Genomic DNA, 13,758 nt, shown 5'->3' with positions numbered 1-13,758 from the left:
TTTAACACCGATAGCTCTTGAGCATGGGACCAAATAGCACATTCCCCGCAGGCACAGATCTCCGCTGTCTAAAGACAACAGAGTTCCGGGCATCACTCAGGAGCCATTTTCATTGGCTCCTAACTGCCTGATCACTGTGAGCCAATCACAGTGATCAGGAAGTGAAAAAAGATTGGTGCCTAATCAGTTAAATAGCAAGCTTGGCACTTCCTCAATTTTTCAAATGCTTCATTTATGCAGACAATAAGTCAAGGTTTTGGGACACAGAGGTCCCTTCTTCAGGGCAAACAGGTTTGTCTAGTACTTCATAAGGGACATCAGATTTCACACTTGCCACTACACTCACCAGAGAGCCTGCTTTATCCATCCTGTGGTTCCTGTGTTGTCCTCAATTGAAGTTATTTGACCTGCTAGGACTTTAGTACTCCTTGGGCAGCCTTCAAATCTACTCTCTTCCCAGAGTAGTTCTGTAGACGAGCGCATCTGTACGACACACGCATGTGCCTTGACTTGTGCCTGCGCAATAGACTTGTGCCTGCCATTGACTTATCAGGTCGAATAACTTCAACGGGGTGGCGCAAGAATGAAAGGACAGACCATGGACTGAAAAGGCTCTTTGTTATCCAGAACCATCCCTCTGCTTAGATATGTATCAAATTTAAAGCGAGTTTCTTCACTTCAGGTCCTCTCTGTAAAACAGTCCACCCTGCAACTATGTATTGATATGAGACATATCTATGCGCTTTGAGTCCTGGGGAGAAAATCACTTTACAAATGTTATTGAATTGTATTATTATGGCATATATAGTGTGAGACAGCACATCTTGTCTCACTTTTCTTGTGTGTTTTTTAAATGCAAGCAAACTATAGCATGGTAAACATGCACAGCCATTTGATTGGGCAGTGAAAAGTAACAACCCATTGAAAAAAATATCACCCTGATCAAAATGTATATATCCAAATGATAATATAGTGCAATAATTAGATACAGGTCAATAATAATAATGTGCTGCGCATGAGTTGTCAACCATATGTGTTGCCGATACAATGTAATGGCAACACATCTGTTGCAGAGCAGAATGCACCGCTGCATGCATTTTTATTTTGCAGCAGATCCATTGCCATTACATGGAGAAAGGCACGGAATATGGTTGGACCCGTGGCGCACTGCTGCCACTGTAAACCAGCCCTAATGCCTATATAAAATATCTTAAATACAGCGCTTCCATTCAGAATACATGTATTACACACTTACCGTAATATCCCTAAGGGTTATCACCTCATACACAGTCAGTGACCCAGTATGTTTATACAGTGTGCATCAGCTTTAAAGGGAACCTGAAGCGAGTAAAATTATTTAATATAAACACATGACGTAGCTGCAAATGAATATTACATACTAACCTTACTGCCAGTTCCTCTCAGAAGCTTACCATTTTCTTCTTACAGTGATCCCTTCCAGTTCTGACAATATTTTGTCAGAACTGAAATATACCATTTGCTGTCAGTTATATATCAGCAGCTGTCAGTTACAACTGAATGTGCAAGGTAATGTCCATGTTTCCCTATGGCTTAAGTGGGTGGTATTAAATTTTAACAGGAAGCTGTTATGGGGTAATGGCCATTTTCAAAATGGAGGACGGAGATCACATTGATCACAGTGGACAAATGGGATGCAGGAGAGGAGAAAGAGATTGAGGAGTAGACTGAACAGGAGGTAAGTATGACCTGTGTATGGTTATTTTGAATTATTATTTTCAGCTCAGGTTCTCTTTAACCACTTGCCGACCGCAAACTCATACCGTGCGGCGGCAAAGTGGTAGCTGGAGGACCAGCCTCCCTAATTATTCAGGAAAGGCCGCTCGCGCGAGCGGCCGTTTCCTGTTAGATCACGGAGCAGGTCTCCGTGAATAGCCTGCGAGCCGCTGATCGCGGCTCGCAGACTAAATGTAAACGCAGGAGATGTTTGTCTCCTTTGTTTACATTGAACGGTGCTGCTGCGCAGCAGCGCCGTAAGGCAGATCGGCGATCCCCGGCCAATCAGCGGCCGGGGACCGCCGCCATGTGACAGAGGACATCCTGTCACAGGCTGCACATGACGGATAGCGTCCTGTGCAGCCCCGATCACCAGGTGGGACAGGTAGGAGAGGGGGGGAATTTCGCCGCGGAGGGAGGCTTTGAGGTGCCCCCCCCCCCCCTCGCAACATGCCAGCCGGCAGGAGCGATCAGACCCCCCCTGCACATCATTCCCATAGGGGGGAAAAAAGGGAGGCGATCTGATCGCTCAGCATTGAGATACAAAAGTGACATGAATGTCTGATTGATTGATAAGAGATTACTGTTCACGGTATATATGTTAGCTTCTTTTATAAGTACTGGATGTGGTATGATAGTTCATTACAACACTGGCAGTTATAAAATAACACAAATGTGTTCATTCCCATCAAAAACTGGTAACACTCTCATGGAAGATTGACCATGAGAGTGTTGCTATATTCTCATGGAAGACTGACCATGAAATGCTGCTAGTCACAACACTAGTGGTTATTTTAGTAAACATGTTTTTTCATTCTCATGGGATACTGACCATGGGAATCTTGCTATCTCAAAATATGAGATATTGTGCAAAGTTCTCACATAAGCACGTGTTCTGCGACACCTCTAAAGCACGTTGTGATCACGCAGTCATGTGCCTTGTCTGCACAGGCGCAATGAAACGAGCACATGGCGGTCACACACCCTTATCTGCACAGTTGCATGGATGAAACATGTTCTGCGCCTGCGCAGACATTGAATTCTGTCTATATAAAGGAGGGAAAATGCTTTCGAGTTGGGGGCTTTCGAAGGACAAGCAGACATGCCGTCTGTAGGTGTAGCCAAGTATTTCCCCTCCGAGGTCGCTGAGGTCCCCTGATCTTCTCTGGGTGATTTCGCAATACTTGGTAAGAAATAATAATGATGTTCACTAATTACTCAAATACAATGTAACTATGATTCTGCAAGCCTAGATAATTATTATAACAGGATTGTAGCTCAATAAATATTATTATTGAATTTTTCCTCATGTTTTGCTGCAATTAATTTTACCCACTACGGTGGTGAGCCAAGTTAGAGGGTTTAAAAACCCTTCCCGTGAGGCAAAATAAGCATGCAACCTGATCTGTGCTGGGGGCTGCAGAGCCCGCCCAGCACAGATCACAAAAAACAGCGCTGGTCCTTAAAGGGGGGTAAAGGCTGGGTCCTCAAGTGGTTAAAGAAGATATCCAATATGGACTTCCTAGCCAATAAACAAAAATAAAATCAAGTCTGGTTAAAAACAATCAGATTAAAATGTCCCACTGGTTGCACATTAAAACGTCCAAACAGGCATGCGTGTCCTCGTGCTTGCTCATCTAGGATCCCCTGACTGAGTCATAGTGGATGACAAAATCGATTGGGAGGAGTCTAGACAAGCAAGCATGAGGACGCCGGAATGAATCGCTGTACGAAGTGGAGGGAGAGTATGCTAGAAGGGACGGCCAGTGACAGGATACAGCTTAACCTATTCAGGTTCCGTGGTTTTCACGTGAGAAATGTTCACCTCCCATTCATTAGCCTATAACTTTATCACTACTTATCACAATGAACTGATCTATATCTTGTTTTTTCCGCCACCAATTAGGCTTTCTTTGGGGGGTACATTTTGCTAAGAGCCACTTTACTGTAAACGCATTTTAACAGGAAGAATAAGAAAAAAATGGAAAAATTCATTATTTCTCAGTTTTCAGCCATTATAGTTTTAAAATAATACATGCCTCCATAATTAAAACTCACGTATTGTATTTGCCCATATGTCCCGGTTACACCGTTAAAATTATGTCCCTATCGCAATGTATGGCGACAATATTTTATTTGGAAATAAAGGTGCATTTTTTCCATTTTGCATCTATCACTATTAACAAGTTTAAAATTAAAAAAAAAATAGAAATATTTCATCTTTACATTGATATTTAAAAAGTTTAGACCCTTAAGTAAATATTTACATGTTTTTTTTTTTTATTGTTATGGTTTTTTTTTATAGTAAACATTTTATTTGGGTAGTTTTGGGAGGGTGTGGGGTAAACAATAGATTTATAATGTAAATGTGTGTTCATTTTAATTTATTTTTATTTTCAGTTGTAGTATTACTTTTTGGCCACAAGATGGCGGCCATGAGTTTGTTTACATGACGTCACTCTAAGCGTAACGCAATAGGTTAAGGAACACAACACGGCAGTCGGCCCGGGAGACCGCGCGAGGTGGAAGCCCGCTGTCAATCCTTCCAAAAGCCATTTTACTCTGTAGCTACATGTGCGTGTTCATTTTTAATAAAGCTTTTAAGTTTTTAAGACAATATTGTGCAATGAGGGGCTTCTGCTATTTTGAGGTGATGTGTGTGTTGAAGAAAGTTATAAGATAACCCAGGAAGAGGACATAATCAAGAGGTTGTTTATGCTTTAGGCGTGGAGAAGTGGAGTAAAGGTGCCCATACACTCGTCAGATTGGCAGCAGATCGATAAGAAATGCATCTAATGATTTATCTGATGCGTTTTTAGAACATTTTTTACCAGGATAGAAATCCAATTGATTTCAGTTTGAAATCTATTGAAATTCGATCTGATGGCATTTTTTTGCCATCAGATTTCCATTAAGGCCAATGCAAACTAATAAGCAATCTCATCAGATCGACCAAAATTTTCCACCCTGCCAGTTCGATGGAAATCCATCGAAATCGATCGAAATCAGCCATCGATCGGTCGATTGGCCAACCGATTTGCGATCGATCGATCGTCCGATCGGGATCGATTGATCGGCCAGAAAATCGGCTGAGTGTATGGGCCCCTTAAGTGCCAGAAAAGGCAAGGGGAGCCTGGTTAATTCCCTGTACTCTTGTGTGCTACTGTGATCATAGAATAGATGCTAGGTGAGTCTTTTTCCACTAGGGTGACTTGTTGCAATATTGGTGGAGAATAGAGGCAGCCCTAATGCCTGGTACTGGTACATATCATGCAATTTTACTGTCAGATCTACAGGAAATTTCCCATTGTTTGATCATTTCCAGCATCCCTTTCTTGAGTGGAAGAGAAGGGAAATTTCCTGAGAATCTGACAGGAAAATTGCATGGTGCAATTGCAAGAATTGGACATTACCTTAATGCTGGGAATACACGGGTCGATTCTGAGCCATTTAGATGGCTCGATAGATAATGTCCGATCACGCGCCCGATCGTTTCCGCGCTCGATTCTGCATGGAGGACAATGGGAAAAGATGAGAAAAACTAATGGAAGATAAGAGAATCGCCCACAGAATCGAGTGCGGAAAACGATCGGCCGTGGAATCGAGGGGCAAAATCGACCCGTGTATTCCCAGCATTAGCGAAGCAATCAAATCCTCAGCGTTGCATCAAAGTATGAAGATTTCCCACACTCTGATAAAGATGTTTCCTGTATCCACCAGTGCTCAAACAAAACACACAATAGTGGCCACCACCACAGAGATAAAATATCAAATCAGCTAATGTCTCAAAATAAAAAGCATTTAATCTTCATAGGTAAAAACATAACATAAAGCAATTTACTGTATATTGCAAGTTCTAGCACACAGGACTCAAATGCATTAATGAGCATAGTAAAGTTATACAGCACTTTTATGAGCTGATATGCATGCTCATTAAAAGACAGCTATCAAAATTTACTTGAATTCTAAATGCCACATATACAGGTCCGTCTCAAAAAATAAGCATATTGTGATAAAGTTCATTATTTTCTGTAATGTTCTCATAAACATTAGACTTTCATATATTTTAGATTCATTACACACAACTGAAGTAGTTCAAGCCTTTTATTGTTTAAATATTGATGATTTTGGCATACAGCTTATGAAAACCCAAAATTCCTATCTCAAAAAATGAGCATATTTCATCCGACCAATAAAAGAAAAGTGTTTTTAAAACAAAAAAAGTCAACCTTCAAATAATTATGTTCAGTTATGCACTCAATACTTGGTCGGGAATCCTTTTGCAGAAATGACTGCTTCAATGCGGCGTGGCATGGAGGCAATCAGCCTGTGGCACTGCTCAGGTGTTATGGAGGCCCAGGATGCTTCGATAGCGGCCTTAACCTTCCTGGCGGTAAGCTGTGCCGCGCAGGAAGATATCTCAGCCCCTGGTGGGGCGATTTGCCCCATTTAAAGTGCTGTACGCGCAGCTAGCACTTTGCTAGCTGCGCGTACAGCTTGATCGCCGCCTCCCTGCGGCGATCGCCCGCACGCAGCGGCGGAAGAGGGGCCCCCCCGCCAGAGTCCTGCGCTGCCCGGACCAATGAGTTCCAGGCAGCGCTATGGGCTGGATCGGAGGCGTCTGACGTCATTCTGATCGTCGCCATGGCGACAGGAGAAGCCAAACAGGGCATTATACACGTTCCCCTGTTTGCTATTGATGCCGGCAACGATCGCACTAGAGGGACACATGCGCCCTCTAGTGGTGTTTCATGTAGCTACCACTCTGGTAGCTTTACATGAAACAAAAAAAAAACATTTTTAAAAAAAGGATTTCTGCCTATTTGGCAAAAAAATTGAACCGCCAGGAGGGTTAAAGAGAATCTGAAGCCAGATTAAAAATGGCTTTTTAGCTTATATTCAGCAGGGGCATGTTTGCCCCTGCTAAAACGCCGCTATCCCGCGCAATAACGAGGGGTCTTTCCCCCCAAATCTCCCCTGCAAAATCCACTACTTTCTTGGTCGTGGATTTTGCTGCCCCTGTGTGCTTCTGTGTGAGGCACGGCTGTGAGCTGCAGCCCTGCCTCACACGCGTCTGTCAGCGCGTATCTCCGCCTCTCCCCGCCCTTCAGCGAAGGCAGACTGAGAGGGGTGGGGGAGAGGCGGAGATCCGCGGCTGACAGGCGCGTGTGAGGCAGGGCTGCGGCTCATAGCCCTGCCTCACACGGAAGTGCTCCCCGGGCACCATGGAGGGGTTTTGGGGGGTAAAGACCCCTCGTTATGCCGCAGGATAGCGGCGTTTTAGCAGGGGCAAACATGCCCCTGCTGAATATAAGCTAAAAAGCCATTTTTAATCTGGCTTCAGATTCTCTTTAAAGGAGTCATTAGGCAACATGTTACAAAATGAGTGCTACTTACCGGGGGCTTCCTCCAGCTCCAAGCTCCCAGGAAGTCCCTTGCCGCAGCTCTGCAGCCAGCTGTTCGCCGGAGCTCCGACCCGGTCCCCGGCGATGTCGTCAGAGCGACCTCGAGGTCGCTCTGTCCTGCGCCTGCGAGAGCGGCGCTTTCAATCACCGCCACGTGGGCCGGAGCAGACTGCGCAGGTTGACAGCGCCGCTCGCGCAGGAGCAGTACAGAGCGACCTCAAGGTCGCTCTGACGTCATCTCTGGGGGCCGGGTCGGAGCTCCTGCGAACGGCTGGCTTCAGAGCTGCGGCGAGGGACGTCCTGGGAGCTTGGAGCTGGAGAAAGCCCCAGGTAAATAGCACTCATTTTGTAACATGTTGCCTGATGACTCCTTTAAGTTCATCCAGAGTGTTGGGTCTTGCGTCTCAACTTTCTCTTCACAATATCCCACAGATTCTCTATGGGGTTCAGGTCAGGAGAGTTGGCAGGCCAATTGAGCACAGTAATACCATGGTCAGTAAACCATTTACCAGTGGTTTTGGCACTGTGAGCAGGTTCCAGGTCGTGCTGAAAAATGAAATCTTCATCTCCATAAAGCTTTTCAGCAGATGGAAGCATGAAGTGCTCCAAAATCTCCTGATAGCTAGCTGCATTGACCCTGCCCTTGATAAAACACAGTGGACCAACACCAGCAGCTGACATGGCACCCCAGACCATCACTGACTGTGCGTACTTGACACTGGACTTCAGGCATTTTGGCATTTCCCTCTCCCCTGTCTTCCTCCAGACTCTGGCACTTTGATTTCCGAATGACATGCAACAGTTGCTTTCATCCGAAAAAAGTACTTTGGACCACTGAGCAACAGTCCAGTGCTGCTTCTCTGTAGCCCAGGTCAGGCGCTTCTGCCGCTGTTTCTGGTTCAAAAGTGGCTTGACTTGGGGAATGCGGCACCTGTAGCCCATTTCCTGCACGCGCCTGTACAAGGTGGCTCTGGATGTTTCTACTCCAGACTCAGTCCACTGCTTCCGCAGGTCCCCCAAGGTCTGGAATCGGTCCTTCTCCGCAATCTTCCTCAGGGTCCGGTCACCTCTTCTCATTGTGCAACGTTTTCTGCCACACTTTTTCTTTCCCACAGACTTCCCACTGAGGTGCCTTGATACAGCACTCTGGGAACAGCCTATTCGTTTAGAAATTTCTTTCTGTGTCTTACCCTCTTGCTTGAGGGTGTCAATGATGGCCTTCTGGACAGCAGTCAGGTCGGCAGTCTTACCCATGATTGCGGTTTTGAGTAATGAACCAGGCTGGGAGTTTTTAAAAGCCTCAGGAATCTCAGAGTTAATTAGTTGATTTAGATGATTAGGTTAATAGCTCGTTTAGAGAACCTTTTCATGATATGCTAATTTTTTGAGATAGGAATTTTGGGTTTTCATGAGCTGTATGCCAAAATCATTAATATTAAAACAATAAAAGGCTTAAACTACTTCAGTTGTGTGTAATGAATCTAAAATATATGAAAGTCTAATGTTTATTAGTACATTACAGAAAATAAAGAACTTTATCACAATATGCTATTTTTTTGAGAATGACCTGTATTTTCAGTAATTACTAGCAAATAGCAATACAAAGGCTTTTTTTCATCGGTTCATGATTTATATGAAGAAAATATGACATTTACATAGAACAGTTCTGTGCTCTGTGAAGCTCTGTGCTCCAGCCTGTGTGTCTCAGTTCACAGCCAGGTTACAGTGCAGCTTTGCACCCCCCCCCAAAAAAAAGTTACAAAACAGTTGGTAAACACTGCGCATGTACTGTCGTTTCCCACTACTTCAGCTGACCCTGGAAGCAACATGCTATTTCCAGGGTTGCTTCACTGCTACATCTACACCCCCCTCCCCCCCAGAGGGGGTGAAAAATAACAGAAGCAGTCAAATGCTTTTCTACACGTTTGCAGAAAGGCATTTGACTGACACCCCGGCAGAAGCCCATGTGAACCGGCCGTTTAATCGCTTGTATTTTGTGACCGTTGTGGATTGGTGATCCATGGCAGCTCATAAATTTAATTCCCCATCTATGTGAAGAACCAGTCCGACGAAGGCTTTTTATAAGTCGAAAGCTCACTGTTTATCCATCTCTAAGTTAGCCAATAAATGGTATCATCATGATTCAAAACTTCTTGCTATGTGAAGATAGCGCCTGTACTCTTTGTTGTCTACAAAATTACTTAACCAGACTAAAAATCTACTCAGCAGCACTGAAAAGGCTTGGTGTTTCTTTAACAGTTTCACAGCTTCAGAACTTTGTTTTTCTTACGCAAGGCTCATTTTTAGCTACACAGAAGAAAAAAGCCCGGGCATTTTTCCCCTGTTGCTGTGCAAAGCATGATGGAATTTCTGATGTTGTTCTCGTTCTGCTGTTTTGGTGCAATTTTTTTTTTTAGTCGCATCTCATCTGTTTTTGACATGTACATTTTATCCACTGATTTTTAGTTAAAGTGTCTGAAACTCTGACATAACATTCAATAAAAAACAGTTTTCCTACTTTTTATTCCCCTATACAGTTACCATATTTGATTTTGTGCACAAGTGATATTGCCTGTTTACAAATTACAAGTTCCCAATGTACAGTTTTTGTGCTCTGAAAGCTGCCATTGCATTTTATTCAAGCTGTTTTTTATTATATTCTAAAATCTTCTAGTAAGCTGTTGTGAACTGTGTGTATGCTTGAAGCAGAGACAGCTTCTCAGAGAGCATTTTCAGTTGTTACACACAAATGTAACAACATCGAAATGTAAACAAAGATGTTATCTCCAGTCTGGATGCAGCTCCAATGCTAGGTACACACGTTACAATTTTCTGGCAGATTTACCTGCCAGATCGATTTTTTTTCCAACATATCCGATCCGAATTTCGATCGATTTTCGGATCGATTTCCATAGAAGTTGGAAAAAATCGATCTGGCTGGTAAATCTGCCAGAAAATTGTCCCATGTGTACCTAACATTAAGCTGAATGGCCTATGGCAGGACAAAGTGCTGGGTTTAACTGATTGAATGCTGTTCTGCTAACTGGCCGGTTCACACTTGTTTTAAAAATGTATCCGTGGGATACGTTTTTAAAGCTCTGCAGAAACTCTGGAAGTGGACCCTATGTTAAAAATAGGAGTCGCTTCCACGTGTGCAGAAACACGGATCACGCACAGAAAGAAAACGTTGTGGAGAGTCTGGATTTGACACTTTTTTTCCCGGACTGGACGGTAAAAAGTGTCCAATGCAAGCCTATGAGAATGGACACTTTCCCTGGTGCTTCCATGGCAGCATACTATGGGTTGTGGCCCCGCCCCTGAACCCTATTGGACACCATAACTATAAATTTGTTGAGAGTATCACCCACCAGTATTCTTTTTCCTTTGTGCTCCCCTTTGGATACTATTTCTATTTTCTTTCCTTCTCTTCATTTCTTTTTTTCAGTCCCCTTTCTACCCCAGGGTTTATCCCTTTCCCTGGGAAGTCTCTGCATAGGTACTAAATGTACCTCACATAGAGAGCCCGGTCTTCTGGTCCCGGAGATATACATGTGTGCTAAATGCATACGAATGAGCAATGCCTGCATCAGTATCCTGTGCTAAATGCATACAGGTGAGCAATGCCTGCATCAGTATCCTGTGCTAAATGCATACAGGTGAGCAATGCCTGCATCAGTATCCTGTGCTAAATGCATACAGGTGAGCAATGCCTGCATCAGTATCCTGTGCTAAATGCATACAGGTGAGCAATGCCTGCATCAGTATCCTGTGCTAAATGCATACAGGTGAGCAATGGCTGTATTACTTAATAAACTATGACTGCATTACTTTCATGTGCTAGATGCATACAAATGAACTATGGCTGCATTACTTTCATGTGCAAATTGCATACAAATGAACTATGGCTGCATTACTTTCATGTGCAAATTGCATACAAATGAACTATGGCTGCATTACTTTCATGTGCAAATTGCATACAAATGAACTATGGCTGCTTTACTTTCATGTGCAAATTGCATACAAATGAACTATGGCTGCATTACTTTCATGTGCAAATTGCATACAAATGAACTATGGCTGCATTACTTTCATGTGCAAATTGCATACAAATGAACTATGGCTGCATTACTTGAAGTATGGCTGCATTATGCTGGGAATACACGGTTCGTTTTTGCCTTCGTTTAAACCTTCGATTCGTTCGGTAAACGAATCGAGTGTTGAAAACGTATGTGAAAATAGTCATAATCTCATTATAGTTTCGATTAATAGACCCCAAAAACGAACGACTAGTGATCGAACATGTTTGATATTATCTCTCTTTATCCATCTAATCGAGCCATTGGTAGGCTTGGTGGCTGTTCAGATCGATTATATATTCGTTTATGCTAGTCCGTCCCTGTAAAAAGGGATTTTCGTTTCGTTTCTTTGCAGCCTTCGATCATTGGAAAAACGAAACCATCAGAATCGAAAAAAAAAACGAAACCGTGGGTGGTGATATTAACCGTATGATCGATTATTTCGGGATCGAAAAGGACAAAAGGCACAATCGAAACGAAGGTTTAAACGAAGGCAAAAACGAACCGTGTATTCCCAGCATTAGTTCCTGTGCTAAATGCATACAGGTGTGCAATGGCTGCATGAGTTGCCTGTCTGTCCTTTTCCTCCCTGCTTTCTATCTGGGTCTATCTCCTTCCATCCTTTCTTCCTCATCTCCTGGCTGGAGTAGTCTCATGGGTTTGTAAATTGTAAATACCAGTTCTCTGCTTTCTGCAGTGGCAGGACAGTGTGGATTGGTGGGGAGTGTTCACGAGCATGCAGGCGTGTATAGCACGCACGCGCGCGAGAGTGTGCACTTCCTTATATAGGCCAGTAGCTTTTTCCTCTTTGCCCATACTTGGGTGATGTTGCATCCATCTTGGTTGTGGGCAGCTTGCTTCTGAGCATGCTCACAGCCTCCTGGAGGTTTAAGAAGTATCTAGCCTAATGTTGCTATTTGAAAATTGCAGGGACACTGCTAATACTCCTGTGAGAAGTTATTTTCTCCCAAGGGATTAGCTTACTCTTCTTAAAAGTATCTTCCAATAATATCCTTAAAAAAAAACAAAAAAAACTTTCTTACTATTTAACTCTTGCAGCCTATTCCTGCTGGAAATATGGCACCCAGCTCTAAAGACCAGACGGAAGCCCATAGAAAGGGGACTCTCGGGCAATGTTTAAAAAAAAAAAAAAAAAAGGGGTCATTGGGTGTTGCAAATACGAAATTATATTCCATTTCAGCCCCTCTTGACCTAATAACACTGAAGATCGGCGTTCTCAAGAAAGTTCCTGACATCGTTGGCATTCACACTCTTCATGAAGATATTCTGATGACAGGAGTCATTGGGCTTGATTCGCAGGGGTGTGCTGGCTGTTGGCGCGCCCGTTTTCGCGTTTTGCGCGCGATTGCGGGTTTTCGCGCGGGGCGGTGGTGTTTTGCACGCGGGCGCAGATTTTCCCGTGAGATGGATGTCGGTTTCGCGTGGGGGTTTGCGTTTGCGCGCGGCGGCGTTGTCGTTTCGCGTGGGGGTTCGCGGATTCGCGCAGGGGCGGCCGTGCTCTTTTGTGAATCAGGCCCATTGTCTGAATAAAGGGCATTCTAGAAGATCTCCTTCCTCAAGATTGAATTGTCATTCTAGATCCAGGTCGACTCGGCACACTCCGCCTCCACTGATCTCCAACCACTCGACAGGAAAATCAGCTTACTGGAAGTGCAGAAAAATGACGATGCCGGATAAGACTTGTGTGAATTGTTATACTGAAAATTCTGAAGACAAATCTGAAGACTCCTTTTAGAATGTTACATCTTTATGAAGCAAGCAGTATGGCCTGGTGCACACCAAAAAACGCTAGCAGATCCGCAAAATGCTAGCAGATTTTGAAACGCTTTTTCTTCTTTTTCTGTAGCGTTTCAGCTAGCATTTTGCGGTTTTGGTGTAGTAGATTTCATGTATTGTTACAGTAAAGCTGTTACTGAACAGCTACTGTAACAAAAAAACGCCTGGCAAACCGCTCTGAAGTGCCGTTTTTCAGAGCGGTTTGCGTTTTTCCTATACTTAACATTGAGGCAGAAACGCATCCGCAATCCAAAATCTGCAGCAGCCCAGGAGTATGCGTTTCTGCAAAACGCCTCCCGCTCTGGTGTGCACCAGCCCATTGAAATACATTACCCTAGCGGATCCGCACCCGCAAGCGGATCGCAAACCGCAGCAGAACCGCTCTGGTGTGCACTAGGCCTAAGAGGGGAAATGCGTTCCCAAGCGCCAGTTGCAGTTTTGTCAACTTCACAGAATGACAGATGTTTCCAAGTCAAATCTAATCAAGAGGTTGTTTCTGAAGCAGAAGGTAATGGTATTTTCCACTAAAGAACCTTTTACAGTGGAAAGAACCAGAAGATCCTTCCATAGAAGTAGGTAAATATTATCCACATCTTACCGAGGTTGGACTTGCCTTTCCTTTAATGAAAGAAATCATAAGAGTGATTCTTGAAGAAACGGGCAAAGTCGATAATAAACTGAAGGAACATCTGGAGATCTTCCCCAAGATATAAGACTCAAGTTAC

Source organism: Hyperolius riggenbachi, chromosome 2 (assembly GCF_040937935.1).
Source record: "Hyperolius riggenbachi isolate aHypRig1 chromosome 2, aHypRig1.pri, whole genome shotgun sequence".
Lineage (NCBI taxonomy): Eukaryota > Metazoa > Chordata > Amphibia > Anura > Hyperoliidae > Hyperolius > Hyperolius riggenbachi.
The sequence above is the reverse complement of the archived record's forward strand: the minus strand, read 5'-3'. Positions refer to the sequence as shown.